We start from the raw sequence: 21,818 nt of genomic DNA on the forward strand, positions 1-21,818 counted from the left end.
CCTATCGGTGACTATCCACCGGCTGATCTTTAGCACGGCGACCCAAAGGTGATATCGATAATGGAGCTGCTCGCTCCAGGAACGAAAGTACGCACGTCTCCTTGATTCATAGTCACCATGCCCAACTCCGCTATCAGGTCGGCCAGCGCGGTTCTTCTCTTATCTTCTACCCTCGATCCCCATATATAGGCCTTCGCGTTCAGATCGATGTCTTCTCTGGTGTCTCGGTGTTAGAGGCTCGGAGGTTACTGCGGGCTGATTGTCAAACCTGCCCAGCTGACTGAGACGTACGCCTTTTAGGCTTCCTTTCTCCGTCCTGCCGCCTCATTTGTTCGACCGCCGCCTTGTAGTTCTTCCACCTCGTGCTTCTGGCCAGGTGGCCCGACTCCCCGCACGAATAGCAATTCGGCGCCTCCTCTGAGCAGTTTGTTGCGAAGTGGTTTGAACCCCAGCATCTGTAACACTCTTCTTTCCTCTCGACGTCACTCTTACAGTCCGTCGCTAGGTGCCCCCTGTGCCATTCTGGTATTGACTGTGCCCATCGCGTAGGTCTTCCTGCTCTTTGCACCTTGTTTCGGCTTTTTGATTCGGACCTCTATCTGTCCAATATCGTCGCCCTCCTCTGCACAGATGGCCTCTCGGATCTCTTCCTCGGAGACCACATTATCAACGTCCCTCAACATGATTGTCTTCTTGGGCTCGTGCCAGATTATCTTGGCCTTGTCTTTCGTGCAACTCTCGGCCGCTCTCTTGAACGACACGCTGACCCCGATCTCTTGCGAGTTAATGCTGGTCCGCATTAACTGCAGCACCTGCGTCGTGTAGATGCACAGTGTCGTCTCCGTTCCGTGGAAGACCGCTTCAACCATCTTCCTCAGGCGCTCCACTCCCATGCAATTAACATGATGCATGGTCACCCTCCCGTCGCTCTCAGTTTCTTTCCTGTGCTCGCAGAGCTTACTCCATAGGTCCCCCTCCGTACCGTCGTGCATTATCCTGACGACCTTGCGCCTCACTACCTCACCAGGTAGTTGGGACCTAACTCTGGTCGTTTTCTCGACCACGTCCACCTCGCGTTCAACGAATCTGAGTTCGGGGTATCTTTCCCGGAAAGCCCTTTGGATGCCTTTGTCCATGTCTTTGTCCTCCGGCTTCACCAGCGGGACCTTCGTAACGTCGTCCTTCGTCTCGAAGGAGGTAGATTACATAAAAACAATGCCTCGTAATTCAAACTTTATTCAAAATTTAAAAAAAAAAACAATAAAAGTAAACATAAACGCTTAAAAACTATATATTGAAAAACAAATAGTAGTTTATTTAACGAGTTTGTGTGTAAATTGGGCCTTTTTTGGCACTCGTGGGCCTTTAAAACGCTCGTTTAACTCGCGTTTTAAACTGGCCCACTCATGTCAAAAAAGACCCAATTTACACACGAACGAGTTGAATACAACGTTTTTTTGTTCGACGAGCCCCTTAAAGGCTCCAAATAGCTTAAAAACTTTAAAATTAACTTGACGTTTCGTTTTGACAAGTGTTGACGTTTATCAAAATCCGTTCACATAGGAGAAAATTCTCAAATTCTGACAGTGTCGAACAAAAAAAACACTTAACACCACTCATTGATATCTACAGAACCAAGAAACAGTAATTTATTCAATCTTTCCCCAAGTCTTTTTTTGTAAAAGTGCGACGAAGAATTTCGTCGAATTTATTGGTGAGGGGTGAGGAATAAAAAGGGGAAGGAAAAAAATGCAGTCTGTCTTTTGTTTGAGGAGCGACTCGGAGAGCGATGTGTTCTGATTGATGTCTCACAAGCCACTGACTGACAGCGGAAGGAAACGGTACATTTTTCATTCCCCCCCGAAGGGGGGCGGGCTGCTGAGGCTTTCAGCCTTTTCAGCCACACTGACGGGAAGATTCGGGATGGGTACGGTGAGGATGGGTGCGGAAGGAAGGTGGTAGGTACTGAGAGGTTGATACTGACCCAGCATTCGCCTTATCTGTGATATGAGACATACCACGATGTGATGGTGTGGGGAAACCTCTGAAAAAAACCCACACCTGGTCAGGCGGCACCGGGGTTAGAACCCGGGACCTCCCGAATGTAAAGTGGCGCGCTAGGCGCTTGGCCACAGTACTCGGTTACTGACTGACAGCGGCGAAATGTCCCATATTTATAGTGCCGGGCGATCGGACAGGCGCTCGATCGTCGACTCTGGTTGGTCGGCCAATCGCGTTCCAGTGTTTGCGACCTGCCGTTCGCCGGCTCTGATTGGTCGGCTCGCTGTTCGCGCGAGTCGACCAACTTGGTTCCAGTCTTGGAACCTTCGGTGGCTGGCGTCTCCGAACGGTATCATTATGATAATTTATTCATTTTCCGCTTCACATTTTGCTACCTACCCAAATTTTTCCAATAGATGAATTGTTGAATCCATATAATTGAGAATTACTTACTAAATCCTACATCCATCTGTGAACTTATAATATTTGTCGTGTCTTTATCGTTTAAATATTATTTTATATAAATACAGGGTGTCCCAGAACTGGCTCCCCAGAGAAAAAAGGGAGCCTTAGGGCGAATATATTAACGTGTATTTTGAAGAAAAAAAGTCCTATCTCAAATGATAACCGAGAAAAGACATTCTGAAGTTGACCAATTAGAGATGAGCATCATTAAGGTGGAATAATCGCAATTTTGCGTTGCCTAGGTTTCCTTTTTATCCGTAAACCTCTAGAGCGCGTTCATAAAATATGGGCGAAGGTAGAGTGTGGGGAATATCACGTGACTGCAGTGTCACTCCGGCATTATGAATGGAATCGGGTAAACGCGTGTTTTTTGTTTTTGTAAATGTCAACATTGTCAACTCACATTTAATTGTCATCTATTTAACCACCTGCTTAAATGAAGATCAACAGATTAAAAATGCAAATTGACGAAAGAAAAATAAAATTGTTTCTGGGGCAATTTCTTCTGCAAAAAATAGTTAGAGTACGGGATGTGAATTTTCCGGCACGACAACTGGTTTCGGGCACGATGGCGCAGCCGAGTGCCTGATTAGTTGGAGGGCCGGAAAATACGTCCCGTACGACATTTGTATTACACTTTTCGGCTGACCAAAATATTAAATCTTTTAAAAATCTAGACTAATTTTATTGTAGAATTTGACATCGTCAATAAAGAATCGAATGCTGTGGAATCAATTCCTTGACGACCGTGACTGCTCATTTGTTTTTTTCCTAACAAATTATTTGCCGGCTAAATTTTCACGGTCGTGCTTCAAAATTTGATTTTGGTGTATTAATCGAGTGAAAAAAATGTCTAGTATATAATATAGAGTGAGTTAAATGTGACACCAGAGGCAGTACAACTAGTGGCAGGACTAAATTCTGAATTATTACCACAAAAATCGAAACAACGTTACATAGGATTTTTTCTCACGAAAGTATGTAATAACTATTCTTTAATTCACAAATTTTTAATAAACCATATTTTGTTACAGACAGTTTTATTAATAGGTGTTTGTGGTGCCTGTCTCCGAAAGGAGTTATATACTCTGAAAATGGAAAATGTCAAGAGAAGATATTATATTGATAACTGACACAAAAACCAAAATTTGTAGATCGTTTGCCATTACCAATCCAAACTGGGTTGAAACTGTGAAGAAATATATGGAAGTCAGGTTAAATTGGTATTAATACAATTAAAACAATTTCAAATAAAATTGACAAATATTTGAACCTTGATTGCCCTATGGACACAAGATTGAAGTTCCTAAAATGATTTGTGATGACTGATGGCCTTCCTTCAACATCAAAAACAAAATGTACTATGTTGCAGCTACAGCTCCTCAAACAATGGTGAGTTGTGTCACAAACTTCGATACAGTGCTTTAATCTACTTGAATTTTTAGCAGTTGCTTCCAATGTAACCATCCAACATTGAGAATTCCATCATCAGTACCGTAAGAGAAGCACCAGTACAACATATTGACATTCAACCCAGAAGTAATAAAGCTGACAGTTACCAAATTGTTTCTGCATTGTTCTCTAAAGTGGAGAATTGTAACAATAATGTTTACAACTGTGTTTAGAAAAAATTTCGATTTTACCACTTCAGCAACGGGAATAGTACCGCAATCTCTTTTTAAAAATTTAAAAATTCTGGATTTAGATAACACATTGGTAGTTGAAATTCAAAAAGGTATATTATTATACTCTTGTCACATCGTGAGGAAGTTCCTTAACATTGACACAGAACATAATACACAACAAAGTCATAATGCGGAGGCGAGACGCCGGTAATTATGTTGATAAGCACTGCACTATTACTTGATAGTAATATCCGTAATAGTGTATGTACTCCGGCAAAATTGCCGTGCCGCCGGGTGGAGGTGGGATAGTTTTTGTTAATAATGTTGCAAATTATTAAAATGTCTTGTACTTAACCACTACTTCCTGGTGAAAACGAATCATCTTTCTTCAGGTGAATACAAGATTTTGGGGTTAGAATGTTTTGTAGATTTTTATTTTCCAGTTGCACTTTAGCACTAACAGCTAGTACTGGATAAAGTAGGTACACAAAACCATATATCAACTTCTGTGGTTTTGTTTTATTGTGCTATTTTGTAGATATTTATGAAATACCTGACAATTGTCAAACTTTTTGACATATAGAGCTGCGAGCTGCCAACCCAATAGGTTGTATTTTCCCTGTTACGATTATTTTCTTTTTCGATCGATATAAATTAAACAAACACATTTATCGGAAAAATTATACAGGGAAATGTGTTTTTTGCACTAAATTAAAGTAACGTATGGACACTTTAATTTTAAAGTAAGTGTGAAAAGAATAAATCAACGGTATCCGCACATTTTTCCCGTACTCCACTAGATTTTTCCCACATTCCACTAGAAATTTTTGACATTGTACGGGAAATCGCACCTCCCTTGACCTAAAGTGTAAGGTAACGCTATATTTCCCAGATTGGGAGGCCGAAAACGTTTTTTCCTTGTAAATTTGTTATCACCGGATTCAATACAGGAAGGGGAAGAAGAGAATATAAGTGTGGTTGCACAAGGACTACCTTTAAGAATTGGATATGTTGAACGGATTGCACCGGGGTTAACCAACAGATAATTTCAAATGCACTGCAGTCAGCCATTCCAGTTTCGAAAATTTTGTCCCCATTATTGAAAACATAATTAAAAAATGTATAAAAACACCTCAGAACATATTTTTTTCACGCAGCCGCCGCTTCACTGCCGCCAGATATTTGACAGACGTCAAATCTGACGTATGGGTAATTTCTCCCGCACCGCTAGACATCGGTAACATGAGCACACTCCTTGTGTCACTCTAAACATTTGTGAACGATCTGAGGTAGTGTGATTATTCCCCCAATTTTAATTTGTGAACGGCGTTTGGGTGACCCAAGGGTAACCTTTATACAGGGTTATTATAAATGTTTGTAGTCAACGAGCCCATGAAAACAAATGAAATTTTTTCTTTTGCCGTTCCATAGTTCAATACGAAAATGATACGAAGTAGATTATTATTCTTGACATTAGGAGGTTATGTTTACCTTCAAAAAATTCTTCGAATTATTAACCACAACAGTGAAGATTCGTTTGAAGAGATTGTTCCAACGTTTTAATACCGTGAATAACAGTGACTAAAATCCATCAAGACGGGATTTGTTATCAAAGTGAACTTTAAAGTTCATATGGTTCAATCCATCTCATACGGACAAGAAAATTTAATTTTCTTTATTTCAGTTTTGTAAACTTATCCACTGGTGTTCAACCACAGGTGTGTAGAACTGAATTGTTGCTGCTAAATTATTCAATGGGTACTGAATCATTTTTGTTTTAAAAGTTTCGAGCAAACAATGTTAGGTACTGTAGTGACCCAGTTTAAAATTCAAATTTAAATTTCCGGTACCGCCACAACAGCACGCCAAATGTGAAGGTACTAGCGGCTAGACTAGGAACTGCGAGCGGAAAGATAGCGGGGGGTGAAACGGGCTCGCGCGGGTAGTTGAAGGGGGTAGGGCACTTTTGTTTAGTTTTTCGAAACGAACACACCTTGCGAAGAGCGATCCAAGTTTCTCAAATTTGTAAGTTAAAGCTGACTCAATTTCACTACCGTCCCGTGTAGATATTTGTGTCCCCGTGAGGAATTCGACGTTTTCCATTCACCTGGGTAACTTATTCCACGTTCGTTGGCTTTTTGTTTTTGTTTTTGGGACCAGGACCACGTGGTAAGGGTATGTTGTAGATTTCATTTTGTTGCATGCTGTTTCTTTAAGAAGCGCCCATTCGTTAATTTTAAGCGTTATCTTTCTCCCGGGAGGTTCATTTTTTTAGCAATCTGGTAATTTCGAAAATTCGGAGCCGTCGTCCGAACCGCGTGCGTCCATTTTGGTTTTTTTCACTAACATTTTCTAACGGCACTCGACCCGCCATTTTCTTTTTGTTTAATATTGCCAGCGAGTATGGTATTCCTTTTTAAAGCGTTTTATTTTATCGTTATTTAACGTCACGTTTTGTTCTCTTTTATTTCCTCATTGTTTAATGTGCGTTTTGTTTTGCTTATGTTATCATTGTTTAATGTTGCGTTTTGTTTTGCTTATTTTATCATTGTTTAATGTTGCGCTCTGTTTTGCTGGATTTTCTCATCGTTGAATGTTTCTCTTTGTTTGATTGAATTAAACTCGGTTTTTGTTTTTCTTTGGGTTGTTGCTAGATTTCGGAAAAGTTAAAGTTAAAATGTTGTAAGTACGATCACATGGGGGCTAGGTGACATTCAGGAGGTCGGAGGGGTTGTTTAGTCAAATTTCCGTGGGGGCGACGGTTATGTAGGACCGTATAACGGAGGTGGTACAAGTTCTGCTGTATGCGACTCTGAGAAGCTGACGTGAAGCCCCCGTCGCAGTTATAGGGATCTTGGGAGTTTGTCGGAAACGGTTGGTTGGGGAAGGTGGAACAAGTTCTGCTCTACGCGACTCTGAGAAGCTCATCGTACAACCCCGAACGCTAATATCACTCGGAATTGGTCGGTACACAGTAGTCCGACACGCGATACCCCGAGTACCTATAAATGTCGCTGCTTTCAAGACGACTCAGATTTTCTGAGTCCCCTCGCGGCCGAAAGTTTGTTACCTCCAGCTCTAAGTTCCCGTTGGCGTACCTTGACCGCGTAGTTCCAAATTAAACTTTGTTTGTCATTAATCGAATTGTAAAATATGAGTAATACCTGGGATACGGTTTTTGAAGAGGGTTTTTCATCCGTCCCTGTCTGTAATAACTGCCTTATAATTTGTTTACTTGTTTCGCGAGCTTTAAACTGTCATTTTGTCTGTCATGTGCCGTTTTTCTGCTATTTTAAATATTGTTGCATTCATCTTGTCGTTTATCTTTGTGATGTACTCAACTAGTTAATTTCTTGTACTTCGTTAACCTTAATTTCTGTCTTTTGTATTCGTTTCAATTTCTTTTACATCAAAGTTATTACAGGCATTTTTAATAAAAGGTATTTTGCGTCCCTCACATGTGTGTTTTATTTGCGGCACTCTTCCAACTGGAACCCTCACCGTTTGCATTCCGAACCTTTTCCGCCAAAAGAAAATCACAACGTAGGGCTCCTCCGATTCGATGACGATCACGACCACATTTGTTACCGTTTTGCGCAGGTTCAAATATTTGGCGGAAAAAGTAATGTATTCAAATCATTACAGTACCACAAGATTCCAAAACTGTTGATGGAAAATGAGAGAATGAAATCATTGTAAATAGACATTTTATTTATGTGTTATATGGCAACAAATTAAAGCTATTTAACTGTCCAGCAAGGTTTTATTGTTGTTGATGTGCATTAAATGATTTCCAATGTTATAATGTGGAGTGGCAGGATACACAAGATGGGCGAGGTTAGACAGGTTCTGTGCATGCGTTGATTCAATCTGGAATAGTCGTTAACGAAATCAGCGACAAATATGGAAGAGGAGGTATACTTATTAGTTCTAACGTCTCCCTGACTACAATCAGGTTATGAACTTAACAGCAGGACCATGCCTTGTCTGAAAAGAATGACAAATCCAAAGTTCTGTTATCATTCATGTTGTTTAAAAACCAGCTGCAATATGCAACACGACGTGGATAATCTGCAGGGTTCAGTTCTTAAAACAATGACATTTTATAAGGGTGCAAATTTAATCTTTTCTTCACAATTTTCTGACATGTGCTCAGTGCTACACCTGACTGTACTGACAGTCAGCAATGATGTTCTGGGATTTTGTTCCATTCTCTCTCTCAAAACTTCACCAACTTGAAGCCTTCTCGATGACTTTTCCTTTGAAACATCTCTAGTTTTGTCTATTCACAATCCACCGAATGTGGGTCATTAAAGATTGTTCCTCTATCTCTAAATTAGGAAACTTTGAGAGATATTGATCCTTACATGATTGCATTCTGTTTTCATGTCGTACACCATTTTAATAAAATGAAATAATAATGAAAGTAGTCTGTTCCACAGTGTACCCCATTGCAATCCTACAAATCCTTTTTATCCTAAAAAAATGTGTTTAGGAGAAACTGATAATTAGAAGAGAGAATTTGGAAGAGAACAGTTAACCTGAAAATAAATTTACTTGAAACTTACAGAATTTTACTAACCTAACCTTGATCACTGTTGTATACTCATCGTCGTCTGCTATGGTTGTCTGTGGTCTTAACACTCTTAACTTTTACTAAAGAGTACTAAAGACTTATTTTGATTCGAAGGAAAAAAATGCGGTAATCAGTGATTTGACATTGACAGTGACTTTTACAGTTTCAGTTGGTCAGGAACTCACTCATGCCAATATTCCACTAGATACAGTGCACAATCGAAACAAGTCGGCACAAATTCATGGCCTACTTGGACTACAAACATTTATAATAACCCTGTACCTACCCAGAGTATTTATGAACGCGATTGTTTACGTCAGTTTGGCATTTGTTATAGAATTTCGCTGCGATATTTAATTCAAGTGTATCATTTAACATGTATTCTTCCTCTGAGTACGTAGATATGATTCTTACTTTTGCGCGATGTGGGAACAATGCACGTGAAGCAGTAAGCAGATGCAGCCAGTTCGAAGAAGAAGTTAGGGGTGCTCCAAGGAATGTAAGGACTGTCGAACACGAGGAAGCCGTACTGAATGTCTTTGAGGAAGACGGCACCCGGAGTATTCGAACAGTTGCTCGTGAAATGGGTTTATCCAAGAGTTCGGTGCAGAGACTTCTAGCTGATAATAGGAGGCATCCATACCACTATACACGAGTACAACATCTTCTGCCAGAGGATTATCCAATTAGGCGAGACTTTTATCTATGGTTAATAAACCAAAACGATGCTTCACACTTCTTGTCACGGATATTGTTTTCTGATGAGTCGCTATTTTGCCGGTAAGGTTGTTCCAATTATCACAACCTTCATATCTGGGCAGAGGAAAATCCAAGAGAATAATTTCTCAGAGGTTTTCAACATAGGTTTTCTGTTAATTTGTGGACTGGGCTATTGGGCGATCGTTTGGCAAGTATAAGCGTGGTGGATCCTTCCATTTGTTAAAATTCCGAATCCCCGGCTCTAGATTGGACCGTTTGAATTCCCCGCAAGATTAACGGGGGCAAGATATGCTCAGTTCATTGGAACGGAGCTACCTGTTTTAGTTGAAATTGAAATTGTACCTCTTGCTTATCGCATAAGTGACTGGTTCCAACATTTTAGCAGAAACGTTCGGGAAATTTTGGATAACCAATATCCACAGCGCTGGATCGGTCGAGGAGGACCGCATCATTGGCCTGCCAGGTCTCCAGATCTGAATCATTTATCGGCGGCCCATAAATTCAGAGGCTGATCTGAGAGTTTGAATTCAGGAGGCTTTGTTTCAGTTACTGAAGAAATGATAACTAACGCTACTACAAGAAGTTTGTTACGTAGAGCACAATTGTGCATATAAATGAATGGTGGTCATTTCGAACATCTGCTTTAACATTGTTACCTATTTAAATAAATGGTTCTTTTTAGAATCGCCATTTTTATTGTTTTATTTCGAATTTTGCAATTGTCAAGTCTGATGTTGATGACAGATAAACGTCAACGAATTTTTATATCGGAAAACGTTAAAATTCCAGTTGTTTATTTATTTGTGCGATATCAGAGATTTTTTGTTGTTGTTTAGCAACCGATCGGATTTTTTAGTAATACCTGAGGACGAGCTTCCGGGATTGGTGAAATTAAAAACTTCGTAACTCGGTAATTTGAGCTAGCAGAAAATTTATTTTAGTCAATTTAGAGTCTTTTTTGTTGTCGGCACATGCCTGTTTTCTCTGGGGAGCCAGTTCTGGGACACCCTGTATAACTACTTCTGCTGCTTTGTACTGAGGTCACTTAAATTGTAAATTGACTCAACACAATGCACGATGAAAATTTGAAAATGACAAGTGACGCACAGTTGATTGGTTTTCGCTCGCTCCGATAAACTCGACTCCCGAGATTTTAGCTTGCCGCGAACGTCTCGGGCTCAGTGTTTCCAACCCAGTAAAGCGACTTACCCCTAACAGAACCTTCAAAAACCCCAAAATTCCCCCTAAATTTTATTGGAAAATTTAAACAATAATTTTTATTTATTGTACAAGAAAATTAACAAATATATATTTAAGTAATTTAATCAGGTACTACATAAGTGATCAGTCATCACTTATCAACTGATTCATAATTTCTATTGTTTGGTCATCTACACTGTGGTCAATATCTTTGAAATCGTACATACGAACATTGCATTTTTTCAACATTCCGCGGACCGAGACAAGACAGCGCTTGTCTGCCCTTTTGGCCAGTTTGGCCCTGTACAGATTTCTACGTATGCCGTTTGAATTACGCAACGCGCCCGCCTCGTTCCAGCGGTTGATCGACCGATTCAAGACCGGACTACCCGACGTGATTAGATGACCTCATCGTGTTCTCCCCGAACCCGAGCAAGCACCTCGAAGACCTACGCTTTGTTCTAGCGCAGATGCGCAAGTTCCAATTACGAATGAACCGCGCCAAATGCGCATTCGGGTGCACAGAAATCAAGTACCTTGGACATCGGATCACCCCCAACGGATACGCCGTCAACCCCGACAAGGTGCTAGCTCTAACCCAGATGCCGGCCCCAAGGAATCCAAAGGAGCTTACAGTCCTTTCTCCATACTTGCTCCTGGTTCCGACGATTCCTCGAGCATTTCGCCATCACCTCTCGACCCCCAAGTACACTGTTAAAGAAAGACCAGTCTTGGAACTGGGGCCCCGCTCAACAAGAAGCCTTCCAAACTTTAAAGAAGCAAATCACTAGTACCCCTGTCCTCCGGACAGCAGATCCTACCCAGCCATTTATCTTACGTACCGATAGCAGCGCCTACTCTCTTGGCGCAGCCTTTATCCAGCGGGAGGCGTCCGAAGAGCGCCCCATCGAGTACGCTAGCCGTCTCCTTACCGAGGCGGAGAAGAACTATTCCACCACAGAAAGAGTAGCATTGGCCATTGTCTGGGCAATCAATAAATTCCGAGGCTACATCGAAGAGACCAGCGTTGTCGTCAACCCTGGCTTAACCGAGGATACCTCCTGAACAGCTGTGTGTTGTATCGCAACTCCCAAGACAACGACGAAGAAGCCGCCCAACTTCTCGTTCGCGATCATGAGCGAACGCGAGTCCTGAAACAATATCACGACTCCCCAACGGCCGGCCATTACGGCATAGAACGCACGTATCATCGTATCCAACAACGCTACTACTGGCCTGGAATGAGAAGATATATCGCCGACTACCTTAAAACTTGTCACTAATGTCAGCGATACAAACCCCACAATCTTAAACCCGCAGGCCTGTTACAGACACCCGTTCTCCAACAACGGATGGAGGTCATTGCCATCGACTTGTTCGGACCACTGCCTCCCGCCAGCACTGGCGAACGATGGATTCTGATAATCGAGGACTACGCCACCCGTTGGATCGAGTTATTCGCCCTTGTGGACGCTACCGCCGACCGCTGCGCCTGGACCTTCGTCAACGAGGTTTGCCTCGGCTACGGGGATCCCCCGGAACCTAATCTCGGACAATGGCACCCAGTTTATAATAAGCGCCATTATGCAAAAAATCTGCTTCTGTCTAGGGATTTCCCAAGCCTTTACTACTAACATCCCGAGGCAAATCCTGTCGAACGCCGAAACCGGGATCTGAAGACCCAATTGGCCATTCAAATCAGAGACAAGCCCCACTCCGACTGGCCTCGACAACTATCAAGTATTCGATTCGCAATGAACACAGCCCGTTCCCAAAGCCTTTCTATTATTCGGGAGCGAAATTCGTTCCATTGACGACGTCACCAACCACCTCCGCGGTGTGGTCCTGTCTGAAAATTTCGTTGCTGAAGCCACACCCCGACTTCTACGACTCCACGGAAACTGGAAGGAACCTCGAGAAACCCACGAAAAAGAACAAGATCGCCGTTAGCAGTCGGGCCTACAACCCCGTTCCAGCCCGGTGACCTCGTGTACGCCGACCTCCATGCACTGAGCAAAGCAGCACGTGGATTCAGTGGGAAGCTCGCCCCTCGACGAGGCGGCCCCTACATCGTTCTCCAGCAGAACGGCCCTACGAGCTATGACCTAGCCGCCCGAGACAAACCAGCAGAGCCACTTGGTAGGTACCTACCACGTCTCGCAACTCACCCCGTATCCAGAATCTGAGGACGCCGCGCACAAACCGATTCACCCCATCAGGGAACGCGGCAGACCCCGAAAGAATCAGGTCCAATAATCGGGCCGATTCTATTAGACCCGAGGGGGGGATGTAGCATAAATCACGGGTTTAGTACCAGAGCGCCCCGTACTAACCCTTTCGGAGCGCTACCGTCGCCAGCGAGAATCTAATCGCTGCACCCCTACCATCATCATCAGCTGCGAGCCGCATCATCCCCAGCCAGACTATAAAAGGAATGCACACAATGACATATCAATCATTATTCATATGATCATTCGAACTCCCTCAAGAGTCTCACAACAAACCTTTGCTAACTTGTGTTTACCTTTATGTAAAGAAACAATTTACACCACAAACACTGTTAAAAACATTTGTATAAGGCATTATTGGCTCAATCGTTACTTTTTGTGGGGTTCTATCACAGGGTCAAATATCTGCCACATGAAAAAATATTTTTTTGCAAATGCTGAATTTTCTTTATTACATAAACTCTCCATTTATTTCTTCACCTCACTCTTTCCACAGTTTAATGAAAACATGTCTAAAAAGTTCAATCTCACTTTGACAATAGAACTATAATTTGTCCAGCGAGAGAATGGTTGACATAAAAATCACTAAAATCTCGGAATTTGGAGGTCTCTCTCTCAGTCCTGGATGAAAACGTAAGTTTGACTTTAAAAATGTTCTTTTCCGTTGAGCGCTTGTTAATTTCAATATTAATGAATTATTTTGCCTAAAATATAATGTATTAATGGACCTCACTATTTTTCATTAATCAACGATTTTTGCGATTTTGACGTTTTGATGATATTTTGATGCATAAACAACCTCGAACATGTATTGTTTGCACTTACCAACACTGCAGCAGCTCCATGACTGCACAATTACGAATTCACTTTTTCAAAAGCCGACCTTTTTGGTTATAATTCGCATGTCATATTTTTCAAATGTAACTAGGTTTTGTTGACGTCTTCTGAAACTCTTTGTGGAAAAATGAATAGAAAATGTTGAGAAATTTAAAAATGGCCTACCCTGAGGACAAAAAAAGGATGAAGGTATTTAATAAGGTCTCATCTTTATCTAAAAAGATGAAATTGGTTTTGATTTGGTTTTAATTTGAAATTTTGTCACAAAAAAAAAGTTTGCGGTCAACGAAAAAATGTTGTAATCAACTCGTTTGTTAATAGGGGATTAATAATCTCAACAATTAAAGGCACTCACTCGCTACACTCGTTCGTGCTTTAAACAGTTTCGATTATTAATCGCCTTCATTAACAAAGTAGTGTATTAAATATCACTATAGTCCATTCATTTTAAATCTTGGGTTTAGTAATAAAACTTGCCTGCTTTGACACTTGTCCGAAACTCAGTGAATCTAAAACTGTGTTCAATACCGAGTGTCAACTACCAAACCTGACCATAGGAATTTAACATGAAAAATAGTTTTTGCGTGATTTCAGGTACCTACTTCATTAAGAAATTGATTAAATTTAACATTTGTTAAATGGTCAAGTTATTAGAAACATTTTTATTCACATTTATCAAAATGTCGAAATATGTTTGTGTTTAAATTTACTACTAAAATCGCCCAATAATTTGATTATTAAAAATACCATCCCAAACATTAAATTTCTGAGGGCATTGCGTTCTTGTAGTTAAATTTATCCGCGGATTTTCTTGAGACAAATATCGAGTGTTCTGGGTGGCTCATTATTTAACATACATTTGCATTCGTCAGTAAAACATCTGTTTTTAGGTACTATAAATATGTTCTGCTTACCTTATCTATACGACGGGTGCAGGTAATAATAAGACATCCCAAGCGTAGACAGAAAGTACATAATAATGGGGTTTTCCAGAATTTTAAAAATACAGGACCGGCCGGCCGTAAGCCACTAAACAATTATAGTCTTAGTTGTACCGTTCAAGAAATAACTTGTGTTGTGTAAAGTGAATTCAGTGCGTTAATTTTACTCAATATGTCAGGTGGTTTGGGTCATTTGACTTATCAGTCTGAACAAATTATTCTTAATGTGCTGGAATATTTGTTGCCAATACTGGTGAATCATCCAGTGAATTTGATTCAGATGACGATTAATTTACTATTTGTTTATGTAAGTATTTTATTATTTTATTTATTAATTTACTTTAAAGTATACATGTAATGGATACTTTATTAATTACTCTTATTTCTTTATTTAGTAATCTTATTTCTCAAATACAAAATTTCCCAATACAAAATCAACAATCTCTTAACATTTTTTTGGCCACTGATCGCAAAATGTGTTTTAATTTTTTTTTATTTGCGGATACTTTAGGGTCTCTTTCTTTTGCTCGTCGATAAGATGGTGAAAGTACGACGTGGTACCAATTTTATGTGAACAGAGGGATTACTACTTTACAGTATCCACACAATGAAAACTTGCCGCTTTCGTAATTTACGGCGTTTTGAGTTTACAACTTTACCCAAGATTTAAAATGAATGGACTATATCTTCATAAATTAATTAAATAATCTTGTTTGTGATATTTTCAGATATCCTACTGGTATTCTACAAGTTGGTGTCACAAACGAATATCATTTTAAATTTCGACGACGACTTTCAGTTGGGGTCACCAACTCAGGGAACATCAGCGCCACCCACACCACCACATACAGGCTCTGAAAAGGGACACTCTTCTGCACCACCATCACCCTGTGCAGGTCCTGAAGGAGGGAAGATTTGGAAAAATGTGAAAAAACATAAGGAGGTGCGAGATAGTGCGCTCCGCGACAGTGACCTTGAAGGAAACGAAGGTGTACTCGTAAAAACTTTCACAAACCGCTGGAAGAGATAAGTGGTGGAATGTTTTCGCAAAAATCTATCAGAAAAAGCTAAAATAGACGAAGCACTAGCGAGAATTGTGGAACTCGAGAAATACGAAAAGTTGTTATAGTCTATTTTTTAATCAAAGAACCACAACACCGCAATTTACACCCAAAATAGAGCTGACAACATTGTACACTTTTGACATAGGGTGAAAAATCTCATCATATAAAAATTGAGGTTATTAGAGATAATAGTAGCGCAGCATGTTAATAAAGTTAATAACAACCAACAACAACTAATTTGAGAGTTTAATAAATATCTTACTTTGCGAGGCATTTTTAATTACACGTTCAAATTTTAGCTGCGATTTTGCGTACTTTCAAGGACATTAAAAATGACAAACGTTGGCTGGTATAGCCAATAGATATCATTAAATTCCCTAAATTTAGTAAAATTTTATGTTTACAAACCTAAATCAACAGGTCGTGGTTCTTTGATTAAAAAATAGACTTTAGATGCTAAGAGAAAGAAAATTGCAATATAAAATGAAAAATTAGACTTTAATAATAGGTCGCTTAGGTTTGCTGCTTTAATGTTAAGTTAGAATAGTGAATATAATGGAAGCGTGCCACGACGTGTGAGTGCTTATTCACAATGGACATAAGCTTGACATAAGGCATAAGAAATTCATGATACATGCAGTGGATATACTACCAATTTTCACGCAACTTACGGGAAGTGACCTCAGTGAACATTATTGTTATGTACAAAAAGGCATGAAGAATCATATTCGAGTTATATGGACACATAAATTATTTTCCAATTGCCCAAATTTACAAATTATTATTAGGTATCTCTTATGTATTTCTTATGTCTTATGTCCATTGTGAATAAGCACTTAATGCTTGCATTAGTGCCAGAGGCGATAAAACTCGTTATTACATTTTTTATTTATTTTTACGTATTTCCTTATTTAAAACTTCATCAGTTCATTTTATAGCTACATCGAACTCCTATTCTGTGTCTCCTCTACACTTCGGTCATACAAATTCACAATTATAGGCGTGTTGTTTTCATGACAAACTTACGTAAATTAAAAACTAAGCTCACTATTTAATGCTTATAATCGTAGCCAAAATTAATATAAATAAAGAACATCTCACATTATCTTGGACATTTTAAATTAAATAAAAGTTCAAAACATAATGCTAGGAGAATTAATTTGGTACGTATGTATAAAGGGTTGGTGACACTGGTAACTAGATGAACAGTTGCAAGTTTTGAATTTAAACTGTCCTGAAGTGCAGTGATCGCCTAGCAAATACTCACCGTGAGTCACTGCCAACATTAAAAATTTAAGTAAATGTTCCTGAAACTGGTATCGAAAAGAACTCCTTTTCGAAACCCGTTTGAGTGTTATACTGACTGGGTTAAAGATGCAAAATAGGAAAATGAAATGAATAAAGCCGAAGTAGAAAAAAAAGCATGTTACACTGGTTTCACAAGACATGTTCTCGAACTGGTTCCTTCGAGCACTCCTCGCAACGCTGTCTAGTGTAAAATTTGGTGGTAATTGTAATTTTGAGGTGAAGTGTTTTTAAGAGTCAAATTACTCAAATTTATCGAGGGTTCGTGTGAATTCTATACTGGGCAATAAGGATTAATAAATAAATGAAACATGGTGAGCCATAATAAAACAATTTGAAGGAAATTCAAAGCAACTGAATTTTATTTTGTCATTATTTATAGTAGCAACATAGTATGAAAAGATAAATACCTAGGGTTTTTTAAATTTTACCAACCTAAAGCAACAGGTGATGGTTTTTTAAATATTTGAATGGACTTAAGTAGACTATATTTTTAATTGTGTGAACATTTTACTCTAGTGTCAAAAATAATTACTCCCTAGAATTCGAACTTTTAGGGAAATGACGTTTTTCATGTTGTGTGTAACTAGAATTTTCAAAAGTAATTTTGAACGGTTAAGATTGGTTACTATGAATTGAGAGATTTATGCCCGGTTTCTGGAACGGCCCAATAACTAACTGACCGGCTAAATCAAAAGAAACGTTAGAAATTAACCAATTACATTACAGGATTTTTGTATTTATCGGAGAGTTAATTAACTGGCCCGATAAAATTGTTTCCAGAAACCGGGCCTAAGTCCAACAAAATATTGTGAAACGAAAAAACATCCATCACTTAGCGAGAAATAGAGCCATATGCAACTATTACAAGGAATTCGCTGCCTTACGGTTACGATATCTTTTGTTTGTCACCAGAAACCACATAGCCTCCAACCTAACCAAATTTATGGCAACCTAGTAACGAATATCCCTAAATCGTAGGGAGTAGTTTATTTTAGACTCCATTTCTAACGAGCGTCTAGCTGTAGGGATAAACCCTCCAATAGAAACGTGGGATGGTTGGAGTATTTAAAATTTGCCGCCAATTGATTGTGATAGGGTGCGTTTGCAGTAGTGTGGTACTGTGGTACAGATACAGAGTGCATGAAGATTGAAGAGTGGTGTGGGTGCAGGCTGCATGCATTTCGGTAGCTGGTGGAAGGCCGCTTTCCCTCTTCCGTTTATGGTTGCCGCTCCATATGTATAAAAAATCATCAAACTGATGTAAATATTTAAGTGAGTACACACCGTTCACACTCAGGAGTTAAATTAGGTGAAAAATAACTCAAAATTTTTGGATTCAATCGGTAATTAAAAAAAAAAAAAATAATAAAATACTCATCATCGTACTTTTTACCTAAAAATGACACTGACAGCGACAAAAATTGACAGTTCACATGAAAGCGGCAAAAATTTCATAACATGGGCATGGCCTGCTTCGACTACAATCGTTTATAATAATTACTCACCCTGTAGAAAGGTTGCTAAAACTTTAAGCGTTTTTTCGCGAATAACCGTGTAACAGTATTCGGTTAGAAACGGTTTCCCCCCACTTTTACTCACTTTTTGAGTAACACAGTTTACGCGAAAACGCAGCGGTTATTTTATAGTGTTATTCCCCTAAGTTATTTGTTATAAAATATTAATTAAAAAGTTTAACAATTTCCAGTTATTCAGTTTTTCACTTCTATGAGTTCTGTGTATTTCCAACTCTATGTGCAGTGATATGACAGCAGACGCCACAAATATGGACTTATTCTTTGTGTTAATGGATTCGTTTTTTTCGAACGATACTGAAATAATGGTTTTGAAAATGCATGAAACTCTTTTTAAGAAAAGAAAATTACTAAAAAGAATTAGGGAAACGCATATAAGACAACATGTGAATTATAACATATGGTTCAATACTTATAATGAAACTCATTTTTTTGAATTGTTTAGAATGCAGAAAGCAACCTTTTATAAGTTATTACATATTATAATTTTAAACGATCAGACACGACTCATACAGAAGAGGTATAGGGGAGGAAATCATGTTATTCCGCCAGAAAAAGGTTTACTTGCATTTCTCTGGTACATGTCCAAACAAGATACTCTGTTATCTATTGCTGATCGTTTTAATTTAGTTCCTTCAACAGTAATGCACTTAGTCAATGCCTTTCTTTACGTACTGTTACAATTAAAGGGAAAGTATATATTTTGGCCCAAAACACAAGATGAATATCAAGTTATTTGTAATGGTTTTACAAATTACCCCAACGTTGTAGGGGCCGTTGATGGCACACACATCAAAATAAAAGTACCTGCTAATCAGCACGATAGTTACGTAAATAGATACCAAAGTCATTCCATCAACTGTATGGGTATTTGTACTGCGAATAAAATTTTCACCTATGTTTTTGTTGGATACCCAGGTTCTGTGCATGACTCCAGAGTTTTTTCAAATTCATCGTTGGTGCAACATATAGAACAATTTGGGAAGCACAAATATTTCCCAATGGAAGAATACCACTTAATAGGAGAGCGCATTTCCACTAAGATCCTGGTTAATCACTCCTTATTCGCGGAGAAATAATTTGATTAGAAGGGAAAAACATCATAATTTTTGTCTAAGCCGAGACAGAGTTTGTATTGAAAATACTTTTGGCATTTTGAAAGGGAGATGGGCACGACTGCAGTATATCAATACATATTCTGTCAGTAAGGCGATTGAAATCAGTACAGTAGCATGTGTGCTCCATAATTTCTGTTATTTAAATAACGATGAGTGGCAGTATGACATATATGAAGACATGTTGAATGAAGAAGAATATGTCAACAATAACAGAGAAGAATTTCGACTAGGAAATGAAAAAAGGAACAATATAGCAATGAATTTGGCAAACTAATCAATAGAATATTTTACTGACAAAAATATATTTAACCAAATTATAAACTCTCAACAATAATAAATGAAAATGTTATTCTGTTAAAAATCTTAAAAACAAAAAACAAACAAAACTTTTACTTTTAACTTTACTCTGAATCTGACGAAGAGGTCCTCTTTCTTTTTTGTTTTATTAAACGTTCAAATTGGTCTAATAAACGTTCTCTTTGTTCCGTTTGCTTCAGTAGTATATTTTCAAATGATGAAAACTGTTTCTGTCTTTGTTCTTTATCTTCAGCATGTTGTTGTTTTAACAGGTTTATTAGGTTATTAGTACTAGCTGGTCTAACAGTCTTGTGCGTTGAAAACCTATTTTTAATCCTAACATTTTTGTCAACAATCTCAAGGTTTACTTCTTCATTTTCACTTTCTTCAGTATTGTCATTTGTTACCTCTAACGTATCTTGAAGATTTTTAGGATTGGATTTATCTTTATGGCCTAAAATGCCGTGCATTTCATTGAAAAATGGAGGTGGTTCTCTTTTTTCTTCTCCTGTTTGTTTTACATGTTGAATGTGTTTTAAATATTGTTTTTGCAGGTTGGCAAACTTTTGCCTTAATTTTTCAACAGCCTCTTTACCTTCCCCAACGTTGAAGCCGCTATCTGCCATTTCTTTTGCAATTTTTTTCCACAACTGACTTTTTATATGTTTTTTATCATCAAAATCTGTTGCATATTTGTCTCGAAGGTTTAGAAACAGAAGTGTAGCTTCCTGGTCAGTTGCATTTGGGCGTTTTGAACACCATATATTGCACTTCTCTGATACATCATTATCGTTTCTAAAGCTGGTGGAACAAGAATCAGATGTAGAACATGAAGGTGAGACTGATGCTTCTGTATCTTGAGATTGAATTTTCAATATATTTTGTAAATATTGTTGAGCTTGAGCGGGATCTATGAAAGATATGCTTTTTAAAGTCAAACATTAAAATACCTACAACAGTACCATTCAGAAGAATATTTGCTGTGTTTAAATCCACATTAAGTATTATATCTTCTCCCTTATTATTTAAGGAAATTTCAACCAACTCGATGCTCTCAGACATTTTCAAAGGACACCACAAAATTCGTCACAACAATCGTTCACTTCAGTTCACTTAGAGCATAACCTCAATCAACTTCACTTACCCACGTTGCGACCAAGGTTACTCAAATCCCTAACACAGGTTACTAGTATGACGTAATTTATGACGTCATGATCATTTCCCCTCAAATACCGTTGCACGCAAAAACGAGGTGGTTACAGTAACCGACTTACCGATAGATCAACGCGAACTCGCGAAAAAACGCTTTATGTTCATATCATTGAAGTGTTATCGCGTAAAATTTGTACTCGCGCAAGCGCATTTTGTTCTAGATTTTCATTGGAGGGTTTATCCCTGCAGCTAGACGCTCTTCCATTTCTAGGCGTTAGGCGACCAGTTATACACCGAATTTCAAATCATTTTGTTGAGTTTATAATTTCCTACCAAATAAATTGTTTGCAATTTACTTGTCACTTTTTTGAACACTCTTTAATATTACTACTCGGTTTTTATTTTGAATTTAAGTTTTTGGAGTTTTTGCGAATTAATTGTAGACGCCGCCGACGCGGCGCTCCAATCGCGCAATTACATAAAAGTAAGTGTTCTGTGGTTTTTGTTTTGACTTTCAAAAGTGATAGAGTTAGAGTGGGACAAGTGAAATTGTAAGTTTTTCTTTTCATACGTATTTTGCTTATGTTTTTTTATTGATTACATTTTTCATTATAAAGACAGTAGCCGCGTAAATGGAGTAGTTTGTTTACTTACTGTTAAAATTTACTAGGTTAGGTTAGGTACCTTAACTTTTTGCAAAATGAAAATTTCTGCTAAACGTCTTTATTATTTATTCTGTCGTGTTTTACAGAAT

General features: G+C 38.8%; 6 long non-coding RNA genes across 7 annotated transcripts in view; 2 read left to right on the forward strand and 4 right to left on the reverse strand.

Annotated features, from left to right (window-relative positions):
- The window catches only part of LOC138128122 (uncharacterized), a 197,680-nt gene that overhangs the window by 166,813 nt on the left and 9,049 nt on the right, over window positions 1–21,818 (reverse strand). The gene's annotated exons all lie outside the window — the stretch shown is intronic.
- The window catches only part of LOC138128123 (uncharacterized), a 145,630-nt gene that overhangs the window by 32,015 nt on the left and 91,797 nt on the right, over window positions 1–21,818 (forward strand). The gene's annotated exons all lie outside the window — the stretch shown is intronic.
- On the reverse strand, window positions 3,458–4,648 carry LOC138128603 (uncharacterized). Its single transcript, XR_011158791.1, has 2 exons — window positions 4,447–4,648; window positions 3,458–4,081 (listed from the first exon to the last, which is right to left on the reverse strand). It is a non-coding gene; the product is annotated as an uncharacterized lncRNA (long non-coding RNA).
- LOC138128605 (uncharacterized) lies at window positions 5,380–7,844 on the forward strand. Its single transcript, XR_011158794.1, has 2 exons — window positions 5,380–5,658; window positions 5,776–7,844. It is a non-coding gene; the product is annotated as an uncharacterized lncRNA (long non-coding RNA).
- On the reverse strand, window positions 7,782–8,943 carry LOC138128604 (uncharacterized). 2 transcript variants are annotated; one of them, XR_011158793.1, is made up of 2 exons: window positions 8,061–8,943; window positions 7,782–7,961 (listed from the first exon to the last, which is right to left on the reverse strand). It is a non-coding gene; the product is annotated as an uncharacterized lncRNA (long non-coding RNA). The 2 variants fall into 2 exon arrangements; XR_011158792.1 differs by having other exon boundaries at window positions 8,013–8,943.
- Window positions 19,901–21,220, reverse strand: LOC138129648 (uncharacterized). The gene is made up of 2 exons (XR_011159299.1): window positions 20,875–21,220; window positions 19,901–20,822 (listed from the first exon to the last, which is right to left on the reverse strand). It is a non-coding gene; the product is annotated as an uncharacterized lncRNA (long non-coding RNA).

Source organism: Tenebrio molitor, chromosome 4 (genome assembly GCF_963966145.1).
Source record: "Tenebrio molitor chromosome 4, icTenMoli1.1, whole genome shotgun sequence".
NCBI lineage: Eukaryota > Metazoa > Arthropoda > Insecta > Coleoptera > Tenebrionidae > Tenebrio > Tenebrio molitor.